The 21,876-nt window shown below is 37.3% G+C and overlaps 1 protein-coding gene across 1 annotated transcript in view; it reads right to left on the reverse strand.

Moving 5' to 3' along the window:
• TANK (TRAF family member-associated NFKB activator) overlaps nt 1-15,701 on the reverse strand; it is a 106,270-nt gene extending 90,569 nt beyond the window's left edge. The window contains exon 1 of the mRNA XM_011991424.1: nt 15,547-15,701. The gene's annotated coding sequence lies outside the window, so the exon portion shown is untranslated. The remainder of the gene's footprint in view (nt 1-15,546) is intronic.
• Between the last annotated feature and the right edge of the window lie 6,175 nt (nt 15,702-21,876).

Genomic DNA, 21,876 nt, shown 5'->3' on the forward strand with positions numbered 1-21,876 from the left:
TGGGGTGGGGGGAGGGGGGAGGGATAGCATTAGGAGATATACCTAATGTAAATGACGAGTTAATGGGTGCAGCACACCAACATGGCACATGCATGCATATGTAACAAACCTGCACATTGTGCACATGTACCCTAGAACATAAAGTATAAAAAAAAAAGAAGAAAATTAAACATTTTGAGATAAACGAAAGCTGAAGGAGCTTGTTGTTAGTAGACTTACCCTAAAGAAATGATAAAGGAAGTCCTTCAGTCTGACTACTGGAAGATAGCCATACAAAGAAATAAAGAACTTCAGTAAAGACAACTACATAGGTAAATGTATTAAAGCTAGGATAATTGTATTTTGGTTTGTAAGTCCTCTTTTTATTTCCTATATGATTTAAAAGACAAATGCTTAAAAATAATTATAAATCTGGCACACAACTTATAAATATATAATTTGTGACAACAACATGTAAGGGGTGATTAAGCTGCTAAGTAGTAGAGTTTTTGTATGTTACTGAAACTAAGTTGGTATCAGTTAAAATTAGGTTGTTATAAATTTAGGTTGTTAATTGTAATTCACATGGCAATGACTAAGAAAATATGTTTTAAAAATCACAAAAGAAAATGAAAAGGGAATAAAATGGTATACCACTAATAATAAGCTAAATACAAAATAAGACAGTATTGGAGGAAGTGAGAAACAGCAAAATGGTATAGAACATGCAGAAATCAAATAGCAAAATGGCAGAAGTAAGTCCTTCCAGGTCAGTGATTACTTTAAATGTAGATGTATTAACCACTTCAGTCAAGAGGCAGAGCTTGGCAGAATGGATAATACAACGTGATCAAATGATCAAACCATATGCTATCTGCAAAGGACTTACTTTAGATGCAAAGACCAACAGATTAAAGTGAAATTATGGAAAAAGATTTTTTCATGCAAATAGTAACCACAAGAGAGATTGTGGCTATACTAATATTCGAGAAAATAGACTTTAAGTAAAAAACTGTTACAGGAGACAAAGAAGGGTATTATATATTGACAAAAAGATAATTCATCAAGAAGATATAGCAATTATACACATATATCCATCAAACAACAGGACCCAAAAATATATGAAAGAGACATTGACAGACTTGAAGGGAGAAATAGACAGTACTACAATAGTCACCGGAGACTACATTATGCCACTTTTCATAATAAATAGAAAAACAGATGATCCAAAAGAAAATAGACAACTTGAAAAACAGCATAAACCAACTAGACCTAGCAGAACAAAAGCTGAATATACATTCCACCCAACAAAAGCTGAATATACATTCTTCTCAAGTTGATATGGAATCTTCCCCAGGGTAGACCAAATGTTAGGCCACAAAAAGTCTTAATATATTTAAAAAGATTGAAATCATACAAAGTATCTTCTCCAACCAAAATGGAATGAAACTAGAAGTTAATACAAGGAAAACTAAAAAATTTACAAATATGTGCAAATTAGGCAACACATTCTTAAACAACCAGTGAGTTACAAGGATAAATCATAGGAAAATTAGATTTACTTGGAGAAGAATAAAAACAAAATTGCAACGTATCAAAATATATGGGATGCAGTGAAAACAGTGCTCAGAGGGAAAGTAATAGCCGTAAATGTTCATATTAAAAAAGATCTGAGAGCCGGGCATGCTGGCTCATGCCTGTAATCCCAGGACTTTGGGAAGTCGAGACAAGCAGATCACTTGAGGTCAGCAGTTTGAGACCAGCCTGGCCAAAATGGTGAAACCTCGGCTCTACTAAACATACAAAAATTAGCTGGGTGTGGTGGTATGCATGTGCCTGTTATCCTGACTGTTTGGGAGGCTGAGGCAGGAGAATCACTTGAACCTGAGAGGCCGAGATTGGAGTGAGACTCCATCTAAAAAAAAAGAAAAAAGGAAAATTTGAAATGAATAATGTAACTTTTATACCTCAAGGAACTGGAAAAGGAAGAACAAACTAAATCTAAAGCTAGCAAGGATGAAACTTAAGATTAGAGCAGAGATAAATGAAATAGAGAATAGAAACACAGTCGAGATAATCAATGAAACTAAAAGTTGGTTCTTGGAAAAGATCAATAAAATTGACAAAAATTTATCTGAATGGATTAGAAAAAAGAGGAAGAAGAAATAAATAACTAAAATCAAAAATGAAAGTGAGGACATTACCGACAACCAAATAGAAATACAAAGTATTATAAATATTAGGTTATGGAACAGTTGTAGATCAACAAATTAGATAACCTAGATGAACTGTACAAATTCCTAAAAACACACAGACTAGTAAATCTAAGTAAAGAGGAAATAGGAAATCTGAACAGACTTATAATAATACAGAAATTGAATTAATAACCAAAAATCTCCCCGCTAAGAAGCCATCAGGACCAGATGGCTTCACTGGTGAATTCTACCATGCACTTAAATAACACCAAATTCTCAAACTAGATAAAAACAGGGGTGGAAAGGACACTTACTAACTTATTCTATGGGGCTAGCATTGCCTTTATACCAAAGCCAGACAAAGATGTGATAAAAAAGAAAGCTAAAAACCAATATTCCTTGTGAATATAGATGCAAAAATTCTCCACAAAATACTAGCAAAATAAATCCAACAGCCTATTAAGTGTATTATACATCATGATCAAGTGTGATTTATCACTGTAATGCAAGGGTGGTTCAACATAAGAAAAATCATTCCACGCAATGCACATCATAGAAAAATGAAAAAAAAAAAAAAAAAAAAACCACATGATTATCTCCACTGATGCAAAAAGGCATTTGAAAAAAACCAACACCCTTTCATGATTCCTCAGAAAACTAGGATTAGAAGGGAACTTCCTTACCATAATAAAGAGCATTTATGAAAAATCCACAGGTAACAACATATCACATGGTGAAATACTGAAAGCTTTCTGCCTAGGATTAGGAACAAGACAAGGACACTTTCTTTCACCACTGTTATTTAACACTGTCCAGGAAATAGTAGCCAGTGCAATTAGACAAGAAAAAGAAATAAAAGCCATCCAAATTGGAAAGGAAGAGGTAAAACTATTTCTATCCTTAGATGATATTATCCAATATATGAAAACTCCCAAAGTATTCACAAGAAAGCTACTAGAGCTAATAAATGAATTTAGCAAAGTTACAGGGTATAATATAAACACTCAAAAATCAGTTGTTTCTATACATTGCCAATGAACCCTCTTCAAAGGAAATTAAGGAAATTCTATTTACAGTGGCATCCAAAAAAAATAAAATGCCTAGGAATAAACTTAACCAAAGAGGTAAAATAGTTATAGACTGAAAACTACAAAATATTTCTGAAAGAAATTATAGAAGACGTAAGTAAGTAGAAAGACATCCCATGTCCATGGATTGGAAGACTTAATATTATTAAGATGGCAATACTCCACAAATTGATCTCCAGATTCAATGCAATTGCTATTGAAATTTCAATGGCCTATTTTTTTTTTTTTTTTGCAGAAATGGAAAAACTGATTCTCATATTCATATTAAATTGCAAGTGTAGCCAGAAGAATATTGCAAAGGAAAAACAAAGTTGGAAGACTCACACTTCCCAATTTCAACACTTACTACAAAGCTATAGTAATCAAAACAGCTTGGCACTAGCATAAAGATATACACATGGACCAAAAGAATAGAACTGAGAGTCCAAAAATAAACCCTTATAAGGGTGCCAAGACCATTTAATGGAGAAAAAATAGTCTCTCCAACAAATGATGCTGGGACAACTGATAACCACATGCAAAAGAAAGAAGGTGGACCCCTACCTCACACCACAAAAATTAACTCCCAGTTGATCAATCACCTAAATATAAGAGATAAAACCATAATAGCACCCTTAGACAAACACAAGTGGGTAAGTCATCATGACCTTGGATTTGACAATGGATTTTAGATATGATACAAAAATAACAAACAGGAAAACAAATAAATTTGACTTAATAAAAAATTTTAAAACTTTTATACACTGAAAGATGTCAAGACACTGAAAAGACAGTCTATAGAAAGGGAGAAAATATTAGCAAATCACATATCTGATAAGGGCCTAGAATCTAGAATATATTAAAAAAACTCTTATGACTCAACAACAAAAAGACAAACAAGCCAATTAAAACATGGGTAACTGACTTGAATAGACATTTATCTAAAGAGGATCTACACATGGTCAACAAACACATGAAAAAATGCTTGACATTATTAGTCTTTAGGGAAATGCAAATTAGAACTACAATGAATTACCACTTCACATTCACTAGGATGGCTGTAATAAGAACCCAAATAGAAAATAACAAGTGTGGAGGAGGATGTGGAGAAATTGAAAGTCTTATACATTGCTGGGTGGAGTGTAAAATAGTTCAACCACTATGGAAAATAATTTGCCAGTTCCTTAAAATACTAAACATAGAATTACCATATGACCCCAGAATTCCACTGCCAGGTATATACCCAAAAGAACTGAAAACAGGTACTGAAACAAATACATGTTCATAACAGCATGATTTACAATAGTCCAAAAGTGAAGACAGACCAAATACCCTATCCGTCAACAGACGAATGAATAATTTGTGGTATATACATATAATACAATATTATTCAGCCATAAAAAGAAATGAAGTACTGATACACGCTACAACATGGATGAAACTCAAAACCATTGTGCTAAGTAAAAAATGCCAGTTTAGGAAAGTCACAGGTGAGGCCAAGATGGCCGACTAGAAGCAGCAGCGCTTGGAGGCTCCCATCAAAAAGAATTATAACAGCATGCAAATCCTTCACTGGCAACCGAGGTATCTAGGTTCTGTCATCAGAACTGACCAGGCAGCTGGTGTGACCCTCAGAGAGGAAGGAAGATAATTATGGTGCAGTGGCCCACCTGAGAGCCACATGGGGCGGGGAAGCCCCCAGCCCATAGCCAAGGGAGGCAGTGAGTGACTGTGCTACCCAACCTGGGAAACCGTGCTTTTTTCATGGAACTGTGCAACCCACAGATCAGAAGATGCCACTAGTGAACCCACACCACCAGGGCCTAGGGTCGCAACCACGGAGTCGCACAGATTCTCAACAGCCGCTCAGCTAGAATCTGCTTAAGCCTGCTAAGTTCCCAGGGGCAGGGGGCGGTCAGCACCACAACTGCAGCTGTCTGCTGTCTAAGCTGTCCGAGCTCCTTGGGGGAGAGATGGTAGCCAATACTGGAACCGATAGCCACCTAACACACTAAGTTTCCAGGGTTGGGGAAGGGCGACAGCCATCTCTATAGCTCCAAGCTGCACTTTTCCTCTGCTGGAGCCAGGGAGGCTGGATGGCTTGGTCCCAAGCGGTATCTCCCACACCCCAAAACACCAGCTGTGGCAAACTGCGGCCAGACCCTCTTCAGGCCTGACCCTGACCCATCCCTCCTCACTGGGCGGGGCCTCCCTGCAGGAACTCCAACAACTCCAACCAGGGATTCAGGGACAGAACTCTGATCCCCCTGGGGCTGAGCCCCTAGCGGGAGGGGTGGCTGCAGTCTACATGGACCAGCAGACTTAGTCTTTCCTCCTGCTAATTCTGAGGAATCTAGGCAGCCCAGATGAGTGGGTTCCCCTCACAGCAAAGCACACCCCCTCCACCAAGGGACAAAGTGTTTCATTAAACAGGTCTTGCTCCCCATGCCACCCAACTGGGTGAGACCCTCCAACAGGGGTTGTCAGACACCCTATGTAGGAGCATTCCTACTGCCATCGGGTTGGTGCCCCTCGAGGTCAGAGATCCCAGAGGAAGAAGCAGGCACCCATCTTTTCTGTTCTCCAGCCTCCTCAAGCGACGCCTCCAGGCGCGAGAGCAAACACCAGATGAATAAGGCCTGTAGTGAATCCCCAGCAAACTGCAGCAGCCCTACAGAAGAGGGACTTGACCTTTGAAAGAAAAACAAACAAACAGACAGCAACAACAACAGCATCAACAAAAAAATCCCCCACAAAAACCCCATCCAAGGGTCAGCAGCCTCAAATATCGAAACTAGACAAACTCGTGAAGATGAGAAAGAACAAAAAAACTCTGAAAACCCAAAAGGTCAGAGTGCCTCTTCTCCTACAAATGATCGCGACACCTTTCTAGCAAGGGCGCAGAACTGGACAGAGGATGAGATGGACAAATTGACAGAAGTAGGCTTCAGAAGGTGGGTAATAAACTCCACTGAGCTAAAGGAGCGTGTTCTAACCCAATGCAAAGAAGCTAAGAACCTTGATAAAAGGCTATAGGAGCTGCTAAATAGAATAACCAGTTTAGAGAGGAATACAAATTACCTGATGGAGCTGAAAAACACACCACGAAACTCCGTGAAGCATATACAAGTATCAATAGCTGAATTGACCAAGCAGAACAAAGGATATCAGAGTTTGAAGATCATCTTGCTGAAATCGGGCATGAAGACAAGATTAGAGAACAAAGAATGAAAAGGAACGAACAAAACCTCTGAGAAATATGGGACTATGTAAAAAGACCTAACCTACGATTGATTGGAGTACCTGAAAAAGATAGGGAGAATGGAACCAAATTGGAAAACACACTTCAGGATACTATCCAGGAGAACTTCCCCAACCTAGCAAGAAAGGCCAATATTCAAATTCAGGCAATACAGAGAACACCACTAAGATACTCCACTAGAAGATCAACTCCAAGACACAATCATCAGATTCTCCAAGGTTGAAAATGAAGGAAAAAAATGTTAAGGGCAGCCGGGGAGTAAGGCCAGGTAACCTACAAAAGGAAGCCTATCAGACTAACAGTGGCCCTCTCAGCAGAAACTCTATAAGCCAGAAGAGAGTGGGGGCCAATATTTTAAAGAAAAGAATTTTCAGCCCCAAATTTCATATCCAGCCAAACTAAACTTTATAAGAGAAGGAGAAATAAAATCCTTTCCAGACCACCAAATGCTGAGGGATTTCATCACTACCTGGCCTGTCTTGCAAGAGCTCCTGAAGGAAGCACCAACTATGGAAAGGAAAAACTGGTATCAGCCACCGCAAAAACACACCAAAATATAAACATCAACAAAGACCAATGACACTATGAAAAAACTGCATCAACTAGTGTGCAAAATAACCAGATAGCATCATGATGACAGGATCGAATTCACATATAACATTATTAACCTTAGATGTAAATGGGCTAAATGCCCCAGTTAAAAGACACAGACTGGCAAATTGGATAAAGAGTCAAGACTCATCACTGTGCTGTATTAGGGAGACCTATCTCACATGCAAAGACACACATAGGCTCAAAATAAAGGGATGGAGGAATATTTACCAAGCAAATGGAAAGAAAAAAAAAAGAAGCAGCAGCAGGGGTTGCAATCCTAGTCCCTAACAAAACAGAAATTAAACCAACAAAGATCAAAAAAGACAAAGAAGGGCATTGCATAATGGTAAAGGAATCAAGGCAACAGGAAGAGCTACCTATCCTAAATATATATGCACCTAATACAGGAGCACCCAGATTCATAAAGCAAGTTCTTAGAGACCTACAAAGAGATTTAGACTCCCACACAATAATAGTGGGACACTTTAACACCCCACTCTCAATATTAGACAGATCAATGAGACCAAAAATTGATACAGGAGCAACCAGATTCATAAAACAAGTTCTTGTACACCTGCAAAGAGACTTAGACTCCCACACAATAATACTGGGAGACTTTAATACCCCACTGTCAATATTAGATCAACGAGACAGAAAATTAACAAGGATATTCAGGATTTGAACTCAGCTCTGGATCAAGTGGACCTAACAGACATGTACAAAACTCTCCACTCCAAATCAACAGAATAGACATTCTTCTTAGTGCCACATGGCACTTATTCTAAAATCGACAACATAATTGGAAGTAAAACATTCGTCAGCAAATGCAAAAGAACTGAAATTATAACAGTCTCTCAGACCAGAGTGCAATCAAATTAGAAATCAGGATTAAGAAACTCACTCAAAATCACACAACTACATGGGCATTGAACAACGTGCTCCTGAATGACTCCTAGGTAAATAATGAAATGAAGGCAGAAATCAAGAAGTTATTTGAAACCAATGAGAACAATGAGAAGATGTACCAGAATCTCTGGGACACAGCTAAAGCAGTGTTAAGAGGAAGTTTATAGCACTAAATGCCCACATTAGAAAGCTAGAACTCAAATTGACACCCTGACATCACAATTAAAAGAGTTAGAGAAGCAAGAGCAAACAAATCCAAAACCTAGGAGAAGACAAGAAATAACTAAGTTCAGAGCAGAACTGAAGAAGATAGAGACACCAAAAAACCCTTCAAAAACTCAATGAATCCAGGAGCTGGTTTTTTGAAAAAATTAACAAAATAGATGGCTAGCTAGACTAATAAAAAAGAAATGAGAGAAGACTCAAATAGACACAATAAAAATTGATAAAGGGAATATCACCTCTGACCTCACAGAAATACAAACTGCTATCAGCAAATACTACAAATACCTCTATGCAAATAAGCTAGAAAATCTAGAAGAAATGGATAAATTCCTGCACACATACACCCTCCCAAGACTAAACCAGAAAGAAGTTGATACTTGAATAGACCAATAACAAGTTCTGAAATTGGAGCAGTAATTAATACTCTACCAACCAAAAAAAGCCCAGGACCAGATGGATTCATGGATGAATTCTACCAGAGGTACAAAGAGGAGCTTGTACCATTCCTTCTGAAACTATTCAAACAATTGAAAAGGAGGGACTCCTCCCTAACTCATTTTATGAGGCCAGCATCATCCTGATACCAAAACCTGGCAGAGACACAACAAAAAAAGAAACTTCAGGCCAATGTCTCTGATGAACGTTAATTGAAAAATCCTCAATAAAGTACTGGAAAACTGAATCCAACAGCACATCAAAAAGCGTATCCACCGAGATCAAATCGGCTTCATCCCTGGGACACAAGGTTGGTTCAACATACACAAATCAATAAATGTAATCCATCACATAAATAGAACCAATGACAAAAACCATGTGATTATCTCAATAGAAGCAGAATAGGCCTTCAATAAATCCCTTCATGTTAAAAACTCTCAAGAAACTGGGCATTGGTGGAACATAGCTCAAAATAATAAGAGCTATTTATGACAAACCCACAGCCAATATCATGCGAAATGGGCAAAAGCTGTAAGCATTTCCTTTGAAAACCATCACAAGACAAGGATGCCCTCTCTCTCTCACCACTCCTATTCAACGTAGTATTCGAAGTTCTGGCCAGGGCAATCAGACAAGAGAAAGAAATAAAGCGTATTCAAATAGGAAGAGAAGAAATCAAATTGTCTCTATTTACAGACGATATGAGTCTATATTTAGAAAACCCCATAATCTCAGCCTCAAAGCTCCATAAGCTAATAAGCAACTTCAGCAAAGTCTCAGGATACAAAATCAGTGTGCAAAAATCACAAGCATTCCTATACACCAATAATAGACAAACAGAGAGTAAAATCATGAATGAACTCTCATTCACAATTGCTACAAAGAGAATAAAATACCTAGGAATACAGTTAACCAGAGACATGAAGGACTTCTTCAAAGAGAACTACAAACTATTGCTCAAGGAAATAAGAGAGGATACAAACAAATGGAAAAACGTTCCATGCTCGTGGATAGGAAGAATCAACATCAAGAAAATGGCCATATTGCCTAAAGTAATTTATAGATTCAACGCTATTTCCATCTAACTACCACTGACATTTTTCACAGAATTAGAAAAAACTACTTTATATTTCATATGAAAACCCCAAAAGAGCCCATATAGCCAAGACAATCCTAAGCAAAAAGAACAAAGCTGGAGGCATCATGCTACCTGACTTCAAAATATACTATAAGGCTACAGTAACCAAAACAGCATGGTACTGGTACAAAAACAGACATATAGACCGATGGAGCAGAACAGAGACCTCAGAAATAACACCACACATTTACAACCATCTGATCTTTGACAAACCGGACAAAAACAAGGAATGGGGAAAGGATTTCCCATTTAATAAATGGTGTCGGGAAAAGTGGCTAGCCATATGCAGAAAACTGAAACTGGACCATTTCCTTACACCTTATACAAAAATTAACTCAAGATGGATTAAAGACTTAAACATAAGACCTAAAACCATAAAATCCCTGGAAGAAAACCTAGGTAAGACCATTCAGGACATAGGCATGGGCAAAGACTTCACGATGAAAATGCCAAAAGCAACTGCAACAAAAGCCGAAATTGACAAATGGGATCTAATTAAACTAAAGAGTCTCTGTACAGCAAAAGAAACTATCATTAGAGTGAACATCAACCTACAGAATGGGAGAAAATTTTTGCAATCTACCCATCTGAAAAAGGTATAATATCCAGAATCTACAAGGAACTTAAACAAATTTACGAGAAAAAAACAACCCCATCAAAGAGTGGGCAAAGGATATGAACAGACACTTCTCAACAGAAGACATTTATGCAGCCAACAAACACATGGAAAAAAGCTCAACATCATTGATCATTAGAGAAATGCAAATCAAAACCAAAATGAGATACCATCTCATGCCAGTCGGAAAGGCAATTATTAAAAACAAGAAACAATAGATGCTGACGAGGCTTTGGAGAAATAGGAACGTTTTTACACTGTTGGTGGAAATGTAAATTAGTTCAACTATTGTGGAAGAGGGTGTGGTGATTCCTCAAGGATCTAGAACCAGAAATACCATTTGATCCAGCAATCCTATTAATGGGTATATACCCAAAGGAATATACATCATTCTACTATAAAGACACATGCACACATATGTTTAGTACAGCACTATTTACAATAGCAAAGACATGGAACCAATCCAAATGCCCATCAGTGATAGACAGAATAAAGAAAATGTGGTACATATACACCTGGAATACTATGCAGCCATAAAAAGAATGAGAGCATATCCTTTGCAGGGACATGGATGAAGTTCGAAGCCATCATCCTCAACAAATTAACACAGGAACAGAAAACCAAACATCACATGTTCTCAATCATAAGTGTGAGTTGAACAATGAGAACACATGGACACAGGGAGTGGAACAACATACACTGGGGCTAGTCAGGGTTGAGGGGTGAGAGGAAGGAGGGATAAATAGCTAACGCATGTGGGGCTTAAAACCTAGATAACAGGTTGATAGGTGCAACAAACCACCAGGGCACATGTATACATATGTAACAAACCTACACGTTCTGCACTTGTATCCCAGAACTTAAAGTAAAATAATAGTAAAAAAAAGAAAGTCACACTGTCTGGTTTCACTTATATGAAATATTCAGGATAGATACATCCAGAGACAGAATGTGGATTTGTGGTTGCCAGGGGCTGAGGGGAGCGAGAAATGCGAACAATTGCTTAATAGTACACTATTTCCTTTTGGGGTAGTAAAAATGTTTTGAAACTAAATAGAGGTGGTGGTTACATAACATTGTCAGTGTACTGAATGCCACTGAATTGTTCATTTTAAAATGATTAGTTTTGTGTTATATGAATTTCACCTCAGTTTTAAAAAAGGGAAAAAATAAGAAAACTTGAATAAACTATGGACTTGAGTTAATAATAATGTACCCATATTGGTTCATAAATTGTAACAAATGTACCATACTAATGCAAGTTGTTAATAATAGGGGATGCTGTGAGTGGTGGGGGTAGAAAGGGTGGTATATGTGAATTATCTGTAGTGTTCACTCAAATTTTCTCTAAATCTAAAATGGTTTTAAAAAGACTATTCACTAAAAAAACCCTTCACTATCCTAAATAAATCTGATCAAAGAGGAAATAAAACTTCAATTAAAAACTGTAAGACAGTGAAATGTGAAAGCAGTATATCAAAAGTTGTAAGATGTTAAAATAGTACTAAAAAACTCCTAGCCTTAAATATTTTCATTATAAAAGAAGAAAGAATAACAATAAATTAACTAAGAATTCAACTCACAAACTTAGAAAAGTAAAATAGTCTAAAAAAGGCATTGAGAAAATATTAATAAAGATAAAGCAAAAACAATTTTACGAAGAGCTAACTATAGAAGGAATAGATCCAAGAGATTAGTTCTGTGACATCCAATCAGAAAAGAAAAGAGACAGAAAAATGGACAAAATGCATCATGAAAAAGGGTTATCCACATAGTTACGGAGATGATTTTAAAACATTCAAGATAATACCATGTATGCCAATATATTTGAAAAATTTTTAAAAAGAATCATTGCTAAGCAAAAGCAAATAAACTAAGCTGCATGAAAAATAGCATAAACCCCAAATAGATCAATAACAATAGAAGACATTGTAATAGCATTTAAAGAATTATTTTCAAAAGGGGATGCCAAGGCCCAACAGTATTATGGATTTCTTCTTTAAACATTTCAAGGAACAGATAACTCCTATTGAATTTTCTTTAGAAATTTTGGTATTTTTATCATTTTACTTTATTAAACTAGTCTCAGTTTAATACTGAAACCTATCAGTGATGTGTTCTAGAAAATAAAAATACAGACTAATTTTTACAGACTTATGAATATAAAAACAAAAATACACACTAAACTTCTAGTTGTGAATATGAATATTAAAAATTCTCAGCAAATTTCAAACATTTCTCTTTAGCATACATTTTCTTAATATAAGTTGGATATAAAATTAATCAATTTGGACACACATTTTGCTTACCACAGTTGTAACTGAATTGTGGTCTGCAGCTAGCACTGTCATAATAGGAAGAAGGCTTTTTGCACAAAGCATAGGAACAGCTGCTTTGTTTATTTGGTTGCTCTGCCTGGATAGGGTTCCTTGGCTTATGTCACATTGTTTTCATTCTTCTTCTGTTAGTTTGAGTTGTGAACAGAATTGTGAAGCCAAAATAATAGAGAAGAGGTGTCTAAGCATGTGGATTGAAGAGAAAAAGAGGAAATGTGTAGGTTTGGTTGGTTTATTTTGAACTACCAATTTATTATTTTAATTGGAGCAACAACAAAACATAGCTTATAACTATAAATCTACCTTTATTACCAAAACAATCATTTTAATATCATGATTTTTGATGACATGGAGTTTTAAAAAATGCAATGACTGTCTTGTGTAACAGCAGACTACTACACAGTTTGAAGGAGAAAAACCATACAGTTGTCTCTAATGATACCAAAAAGACATTGAGTATAGTTTAACATGAAGTCTCTATTTTGTTTTTATTTAAGTAAGCCTATAGTAAACAAGGTACTTGGCAATTATTTGGTTTTTATGATAAATGTACTTATCTCAAATCAACAGCCAACCTCATTCTTAATGTTAACCACTAGGGAAATTCCCACTGAGATCAGAAACAAGACAAGGTTGACTGCTTTCTTCTCTGTTATTAAACACTGTTCCAGAAATTCTGGCCAATGTGGTGAGGAAAAAATGGGATAATACATGATTATATTTTTTTCTGTCTAGGCGTCACATGTGAGTTACCTAAAGTAATTTAGGAAAAATGAGGGATCAATAAAATTGCTAGATGAAAGATAAAATTGTGAAATTAAGAAGCCAGCAATAATTAGTTAGAAAATATAGTGGAAAGTATATCCCTATCAAGTACCTTTACTACACACACAAGAAGACAAAACAAAATATACTGGAATACATTTAATGATAAATGTATTCTACTGAGGCCTTAATACATTAGAGACACATTAATAGAACATTCAGGCAGGAAGTTTCTATGCTATAAGGATGATCACTTTACTCAAATTAGTGCATAAGTTTCATGAAATTCTAATCAGAACTTTTTCAGGGGAGCCCTTTATTTATTTTTAATCCTCCAGTTAGTTATCTCTATGACTCAATGTCATAAGTGTTTAAAAGAAGTAACTAGACATTGCTGTAGAGCCCCAGTGGGCTGCTGGGCAGAACCTCAGGCAGGTTAGACTGGGTATACAACCCCACATCTTCTGGCTCTGAAGCTAACTGCTTGGAGGCACACTAGTGCGCACCACCTGTGTGCACGTGGAAGTGTATCCTGGAGGGAGTGAGGAGATGGGAGTGGGTGAGTGAGAAGAAAGATCTGGCTTCTAAAAATGACTTGGTTGCTGTGTGAACATGGCCAAGTCATCTTCCTTTTTCTATCATAAGAGTCTCCATGCTTTGGGATATGACATCTCTCAAATATTATTTTAATATTATAAGAAGGTAGACCAGTAGTAACAGAAAGCCATGGATAAAAAGGTGATATGAATTTATATTTAAGCCCTGGTTCTGCCACTTACAAGCTTGAATATCACAGCTGTTATAATAATTTAACAATAGTGATAATAATTCTTGACTTTTAATCTTTTTGAGCTGTCATTTTTCCTATGATTATTCTTAAGAAAATAACTTTATGAAATATTACATGGTATTTAATATTCATTTTTGGTTGTGAAAATATGAGGGCTAATTGGTAATAGAATAAGACTAGATTACTATAACTGCGTAAGTTTAAATGGTCCAAGGAGATGCAGCACTGTCTATAAGATTAATACTTTAGTGTAATGAAATATTCACTATCATGTGCTTTCTATGAGATGAGAAAAATACTAAACTTGAGTTAATTATTATTATTATTATTTTGAGATGGAGTTTTGCTCTTGTTGCCTAGGTAATGGCACTGTCTTAGCTCACTGCAACCTCTGCCTCCTGGGTTCAAGTGATTCTCCTGGCTTAGCCTCCTGAGTGGCTGGGATTATAGGTGTACACCACCACGCCTGGCCAATTTTTGTATTTTCAGTAGAGACGGGGTTTCATCATGTTAGCCAGGCTGGTCTCCAACTCCTGACCTCAGGTGATCTGCTGGCCTCAGCCTCCCAAAGTGCTGGGATTACAGGAGTGAGCCACCATGCCCAGCCTTGAGTTAATGTTTGAATAGACACACTGGATCAGGCCAGGATCGATTTTTAAAAATATAACCAAAAAGTATGAATACACTTTTACTTTAATTTACTTTTCAGCCTAGTAAGTTATGAACAACTTAAGCCAAATATCTTTCAGCATAAATATCAACATTATGTTATAAAAATCATTCATTGGAGAAGGCTCTCATTCCAGATATAAACTTAAAAAAAATCATTCAGGTAGAGACATAAATTCTATCCTAAAAGTTAGAAAGAAATTGAAAATTAAAAAAAAAATTTTCCTTGGTCTTGGCTAGGGACCCTATCATTTATGTATTTATTAATTAAATAGAGATGGGGTCTCACTATGTTGCCCAGGCTGGTCTCAAACTTCTGGGCTCAAGTGATCCTCCCACCTTGGCCTCCCAAAGTGCTAGGATTATAGGCATGACCCACCACATCCAGCCATTTTTTTGAAGGCCAAATTTCTAACTATGACATTGACTACAAAGGCATTATTGAATCATGTCATAAATTACTCACATAGCAAGAGTAAGAGGGTAACATATCTGCAACACTTCAGTTTAAGACATCCAGGCCACCTTGCTAGGTTGAGAATCAGTAGGAACTATTGAAATTAGATTACCTCTTCTCCAGGTTACGAGTCTTCCTTTGTAGACTATTCCTCTGTAAAGATGTAAACAGTTACACAGTCGGAAAGTGTTTTCCACAGGCTCTATCAATGCTGCTCAAACTGTCCAGAGCTCTCCCTTCGTTGAAGTGGGAACTTCCACTGAGAAATCCCCCAACTTGAAGACTTCCTTATTTGTAGCTAGCAACAGCCAATCATGGCACGATACTGAAATGAAGCAAAGACTATCAGAAAATATTCTGTAAACCACTCGTGACTGTAGTTCTGACTTCCTTTTGAAGCAAAGATACTTTGTGTGAATAGTTAAGGCATTTTAACAGCAGCAGCAGCAGCAGCAGCAATAACAACAACAACAACAACAAAAACCCAGGAACTGTAAATACAAAAATATTTTTGGATTAAGCGTTTGATGTAAGAAAATTTAAAAGTTCAGTTTATTTGATAAGTGGCTTTTTGAGCTAAGAAGCATATTTATAAACAGGAGGTAAAAACCAAATTTGTTTATAGTTGTCTTTATGGCCTACAGAAGTCACTTGGAAGAAGCTTTGTAGTAATAAAGTTTAAGCTCAGTTGCAGAGCCTGAGCTTAGGTACTCAGAAGAGAGATGAAGCAAACAAGCCTCTTAAGACAGCTTTTCTGCCTTGAGAACTTAAGGTTCACTGTTTGTGGGATAAATGTGTGTTCCAGCAAACTTGGGAAATGCTTTACAAATACATGTATTTCTCTTAGGTTACTTAGAGCAAAACATCACATTTTACATGCAAACGGAAGACACCATGTGCACCACAGACATTTTTCTTTGATATAAAATTTTAGAGCTGGAAATGACCTTAGACAACATCTGTTTCATTTCCTTTTTATTACAGATGAGGGAAACAGGAGAAGGTAAATGCTCAATGTCACAAGTAAAGTTAGAAGCAGCACTTAGATTAACATCTGAGTCTTTTGAATCCAAGTGCATTTCTTTTTTTTACTGCACTACACTCTTGGCAAATAAAGTTATTAAGCTGGATAAAAACTGTGTCAATTAAGCAGTCTCCTTTTTCAGCTCCTGCATTCTATAGATGAGAAGTCTGAGGTTTTACCTAAACTTCAACAGTTACTAAAAGGTCTAGAATTTAGAACTTCTGATTCTTAGTCTAGTTTGTTTTCCACTTTGAAACACTGCCCTCTCTTAAATTATATGTTAAATAAACCTGAGATATGCTACTTATGATGAAATTATTCCATAAAAAATAATTTCAAAAGTATCTAAAATGCTGAATAAACTTATGATTAAAAGGCTTCTACTTACTCATCTAACATACAATGAAGCATTACATTTCTTTCAGAACTATGGGTTTTATAACTATCTCACTGATGAAATGTTAAATATTAAATGCTCGTGTGCAATAGAAAAATAAAACCAACCTATCCAGTGCTGTAAATATGGCAAAAGAAACCAACAAAAAAGTAAGATAGCCACTAGTGAAAGGCAAATTTACTTCTTAAGAATTTACAGTTTTGAATGAGCAAGGTTTTAAAAATACAGCTTTTAAAAAAAGCAGGTCTCCTATCTAGACTGGGAAATGCCCCTTTGGTCTCTTCATCCTCCCTCCTCTATTTATTTTGGCATTTGAGCTTGGCTGACACCCAGCCTCCTGCAGAACTGGCTACTCCTGGGTGTGTTGGCCTCAATCTGGTGGAGCATTGTTTGAGAGAGGGTCCTGCGGCCAAGACAGAGAAGCTACAGTTAGAGAAGCTTTTTGAAGAAATTCTGAGTTCATGAAATTTAAAACCTATGCCACTGACCAGTTCTAGACTAGGCAAAATATGTGAGGCAGATGGAAGTTTTAATTTTTGTTGTCTCTAGTGGTTCCTTTTCGTATTTCCCCGCTCCCTGTTTTTTCTTTCTCTCAGTCATCAATCATGCGACCAGGACTGACAAAAATGCAGAAATTCCTTCAGAGGAGGAAGCAAACTGGTACTAAGCCAGGATTGGCAATGGTTAGGGTATAATGACCAGGGCAGGAGTGGGATGAGCATCTCCAAGCCCAAGTTAGAGGGTGGGAGGCAAAAGTCAGGTTCGTATTCAGGCAGAGAAGAATGGCTGAGGGGAGTTACTAGTCAAAGAGTGCAGACATCACTGCCCTAGGGCAGCAGGGTTCTCAGGGCAGGTCTGGTGGAAAGGCTTCCTTAAGAAGAATCCTGGAAAGTCTTTTTTAGAGAGAGTGGAGAACAAGAAAGTCAGGTCTCCTAATTGCTAACTAGGATTTAGGAGTAGGTTCCCTCCTTCAGAGGGAGACCCAGGTGCCTGAGACTCTGGCCAAGTAGCCAGTTAGGTAGCCAGGCTGCATGGGGTGGGTGTTTGATTGAGAAACTTGGTTCAGATGATCACATGGACACCTACAGAGTGAATTCATGCTCTAGGCACAGTATGTGTGAAAACAGCAGTGTTTTCTAGGCTCTACTTGTTGGTGGGCTGATGCTTCAGGATTTTATTGGCCCATGGCCACAGTGGGGCTGACGCTAAGGGAATTTGAGACCTGCCGGGATGATAGATACTCTTTTTCCACGACCACCCCAACCTCAATAAATTGTGCACTGGGCAGAGTAACCTATATCATTTATTTGCAACTCAATGAAAATTTATGCCAAAGTTTTGCTTCTCCATAGAGGATATTTGCATTTTAGGTCGAGTTGTAGAATTAAAGGTATCCCCATTTAAGGAAACTTCTGGTCACAGTGAATGGATGAAAGGGATATAGTGGATGTAGGGAGTGGGATAGTATAGGGAAAATGTACTTACTCTTTACAATTCATATACTTAAGATGTTACCTAAGTTGATGATTGGCCTTATACCTGTAGGGACATTTAATTAGCATGCTTGGTCAATTACAGTTGCATCAACCCTCCTCATATAACTTTTGACTCCTCCAAAACTTAACTAATACATCTTACCTATAATATAAAATCGATTAATGGATATTTTGTATATGAGTTATATACTGTATTCTAACAATAAACTAGAGGAAAGAAAATTTATTTAAAAATCATAAGGAAGATAAAATATATTTGCTATTCATTAAGTGGAAGTGGATCATCATGAAGATCTTCACCCTTGTTGTCTTCACGTTGAGGAGGCTGAGGAGAAGGAGGAAGATGAGAAGGTCTTGCTGTATCAGTGGTTTGAGGAGTGAAAGAGAAGGAGAAGGTGAAGGGGGAGGCAGGGGAGGTAGGCACACTTGGTGTAACTTTTTTGAAATAGAATCACATATAAGTGAACCCACACAGTTCAAACCCATGTTGTTCAAGGATCAACTGTATTTATTATAGTATATAATATTATCTACTATGTGTTAGGCTCCATGCTGGGTGCAGAAGTTCTTAAAATGCTTTTTTTGCTCTTGAGGAGCTCATATTCTTAAGGAGGAGATAGACGTGCAAATGTTTAACTCTGCTCATTGACAAAGTTAAGAGCAGCGATGCATATGAGTGCTAGCTGTGTGGGCAGAGAGGCAGTCCTCAGAGCTCGAGCTACGCATGAAGAGATGCCTAGATACCCAGGGATTAAACAAACAAGAGAATCAAAGGTTAAAAATTTATTTCATACCCTTCTCCACATTCTCAATAAATCCACTGATTTTTTTTTTTTTTTAGACTAAGCTTGTGGGTTTTTTGCTTGTTTCCATAGCTTTTTTAGTAAAATAATTCTAAAAATCTTAATTATCTTTTTAACATTGTAGGGGATTATTTATAATCTTTACTCTTTTTTCTTTCTTTCTTTTTTTTTTTTTTTTTTTGAGATGGGGTCTCAGTCTGTTGCTCCAGACTGGAGTGCAGTGTTACAATCATAGCCCACTGCAGCCTTGAACTTCTGGGCTCAAGCAATCCTCCCACCTCAGCCTCCTGACTAGCTGGGACTACAAGTGGGCACCACCACTCCCAGCTAGTTTTCTTTTTACATTTTTTTGTAGAGTTGAGATCTCACTATGTTGCCCAGACTGGTCTTGAACTTCTGGGCTCAAGCAATCAACCTCCCCAAAGGTTGAGATTACAGGTGTGAGTCACTGCACCCAGCTTATAGTCTTGATGATAGATAGACACAATTTGAGTGTTCTTAGCATCTAGCCTTAAAAAATAAATCTGTGAGGTACATAGGCTAAGTAGTTAAGAAGTAGCTTGAGCATAGTCTTTTTAATTTTCTTTAACTTTTAAGTTCAGGATAACTTTTAAGTTCATGCAGGCTTGTTAAACAGATTATTTTGTCACCCAGGTATTAAGCCTAGTATCCATTCCTTATTTTTCCTGATCTTCTCCCTCCGGTGTGCGTTGTTCCCCTCTATATGTCCACGTGTTATCATTTAGCTCCCACTTATAAGTGAGAACATGTGGTATTTGCTTTTCTGTTTCTGCGTCACTTTGCTAAGGATAATGGCCTCTAGCTCCATCCATGTTCCTGCAAATAACATGATCTCGTTCTTTTTTATGGTTGCATAATACTCCATGGTGTATACGTGCCACATTTTCTTTATCCAGTCTACCATTGATAGGCATTTAGGTTGATTCCATGTCTTTACTATTGTAAATAGTACTGCAATGAACATACACATGCATGTATCTTTATGATAGAGCAATTCATATTCCTTTGGGTACATACCTAGTGTTGGGATTGCTGGGTCAAATGGTAGTTCTGTTTTTAGGTCTTTGAGGAATCGTCACACTGCTTTCCACAGTGGTTGAACTAATTTACACTCCCATCAACAGTGTGTGTTTCTTTTTCTCTGCAACTTAGGCGCATTATTTTTGAGAACAAGAATAAAAGTGGGACCCTGGATTCCCCAGAACTCTGTCCTCCCCTTTATATGATAGGTATGTATTTTTGGCTATCAAAAGAAAGAAGAAATTTAGTGATATGTGATAAAACAAAGATAGATTAAAAATTAAAAAAAAACTCTTGACAAACTCAAGTAATAGGCTGATGCCAAAATGAAATTCAATAGGAATAATTATGAAGTTGTTAGTTACTACTCCCCTCCCTACCACCATCCCACAAATGAACAAAAACTAGAAAGGAATTGCATAATCACGGAAAGGGTTGATGAGCTGCAAATTAGTAGCAGTCACACAAAACTAACTTGAGTTTTACTTGAGGTGATAATATGGGAATTCTAAAAATATCCCCAAAGTAATAGGACCTTAGAATTCCCTCTAGAATGAGGGATGCATTAGTCCTGCTTTCTGACCCATCTTTCTGGGTACCAGTCTTTAAGACCGCAGACAAACTAGTTATTAAATACTCATCCATATTACATGTGTATGATTGCAGGAACGGAGGATGTTTAGCTTAGAGAAACTGAGAAGGAGAGAACTGTATTCAAATATCAAATTCATTTATGTAGCTCCAAGAAAGGCTTCAGACCAGTGAGCCAGAGCTATAAGGAAAAAAAAAAATTGGCTTGTTACAGGAAAATGAACATTCCAATAGTCAGAAAACGAGATAGGCCACTTTAAGAGGTAATGAGTTCCTTCTTCCCCGGGAGAAAGGAGACATATGATGAATGACCATTGTTTGGGAATGTAGAAGAGATTAAAATCTCAGATGGGTTAATAATGACAAATACCTGTATATAATTTACTGTGGTCCTGGCACAATTCTAAGTACGTCACATGTATCAGTTTATTTAATCCTTATAATACCCTATAAAGGAAGTACTCTTTTATAGTTTCAAAACTGAGGCATAAGGAAGTAAACTGGCTTGACCAAGTACACATAGCTATTAAATAGTAAGTGGAAACTGAGGTGTCTGTCTCCAAAGTCCATCCTCTTAACAACTTTTAATGCACCTGGGATTGCCCAATACAGTGCACTTTATCTGGTGAAGATTCTGTCACTCATTGACACATGACATTTTAACGGAGGCGGAAAAAAATTCAGATGCATTCTCTACCACTTTCGATTTCTTCTTCTTTCTTTCTTTCTTTCTTTCTTTATTTATTTTTTGAGACGGAGTCTCGCTCTGTCACCAGGCTGAAGTGCAAAGGTGCGATCTCGGCTCACTGCAACCTCCACCTCCCGGGTTCAAGTGATTCTCCTGCCTCAGCCTCCCGAGTAGCTGGGACTACAGGCACGTGCCACCATGCCCGTCTAATTTTTTGTATTTTTAGTAGAGACGGAGTTTTACCGTATTAGCCAGGACGGTCTCAATCTCCTGACCTTTTGATCCGTCTTCCTCGGCCTCCCAAAGTGTTGGGATTACAGGCGTGAGCCACTGAGCCCGGGCTGATTTCTTCTTATGCCTAGTTGTGGAAGCTTCCAGGCTGACAAGAACTTAATGAACTAG

This window comes from Mandrillus leucophaeus, unplaced genomic scaffold (assembly GCF_000951045.1).
Source record: "Mandrillus leucophaeus isolate KB7577 unplaced genomic scaffold, Mleu.le_1.0 Scaffold110, whole genome shotgun sequence".
Lineage (NCBI taxonomy): Eukaryota > Metazoa > Chordata > Mammalia > Primates > Cercopithecidae > Mandrillus > Mandrillus leucophaeus.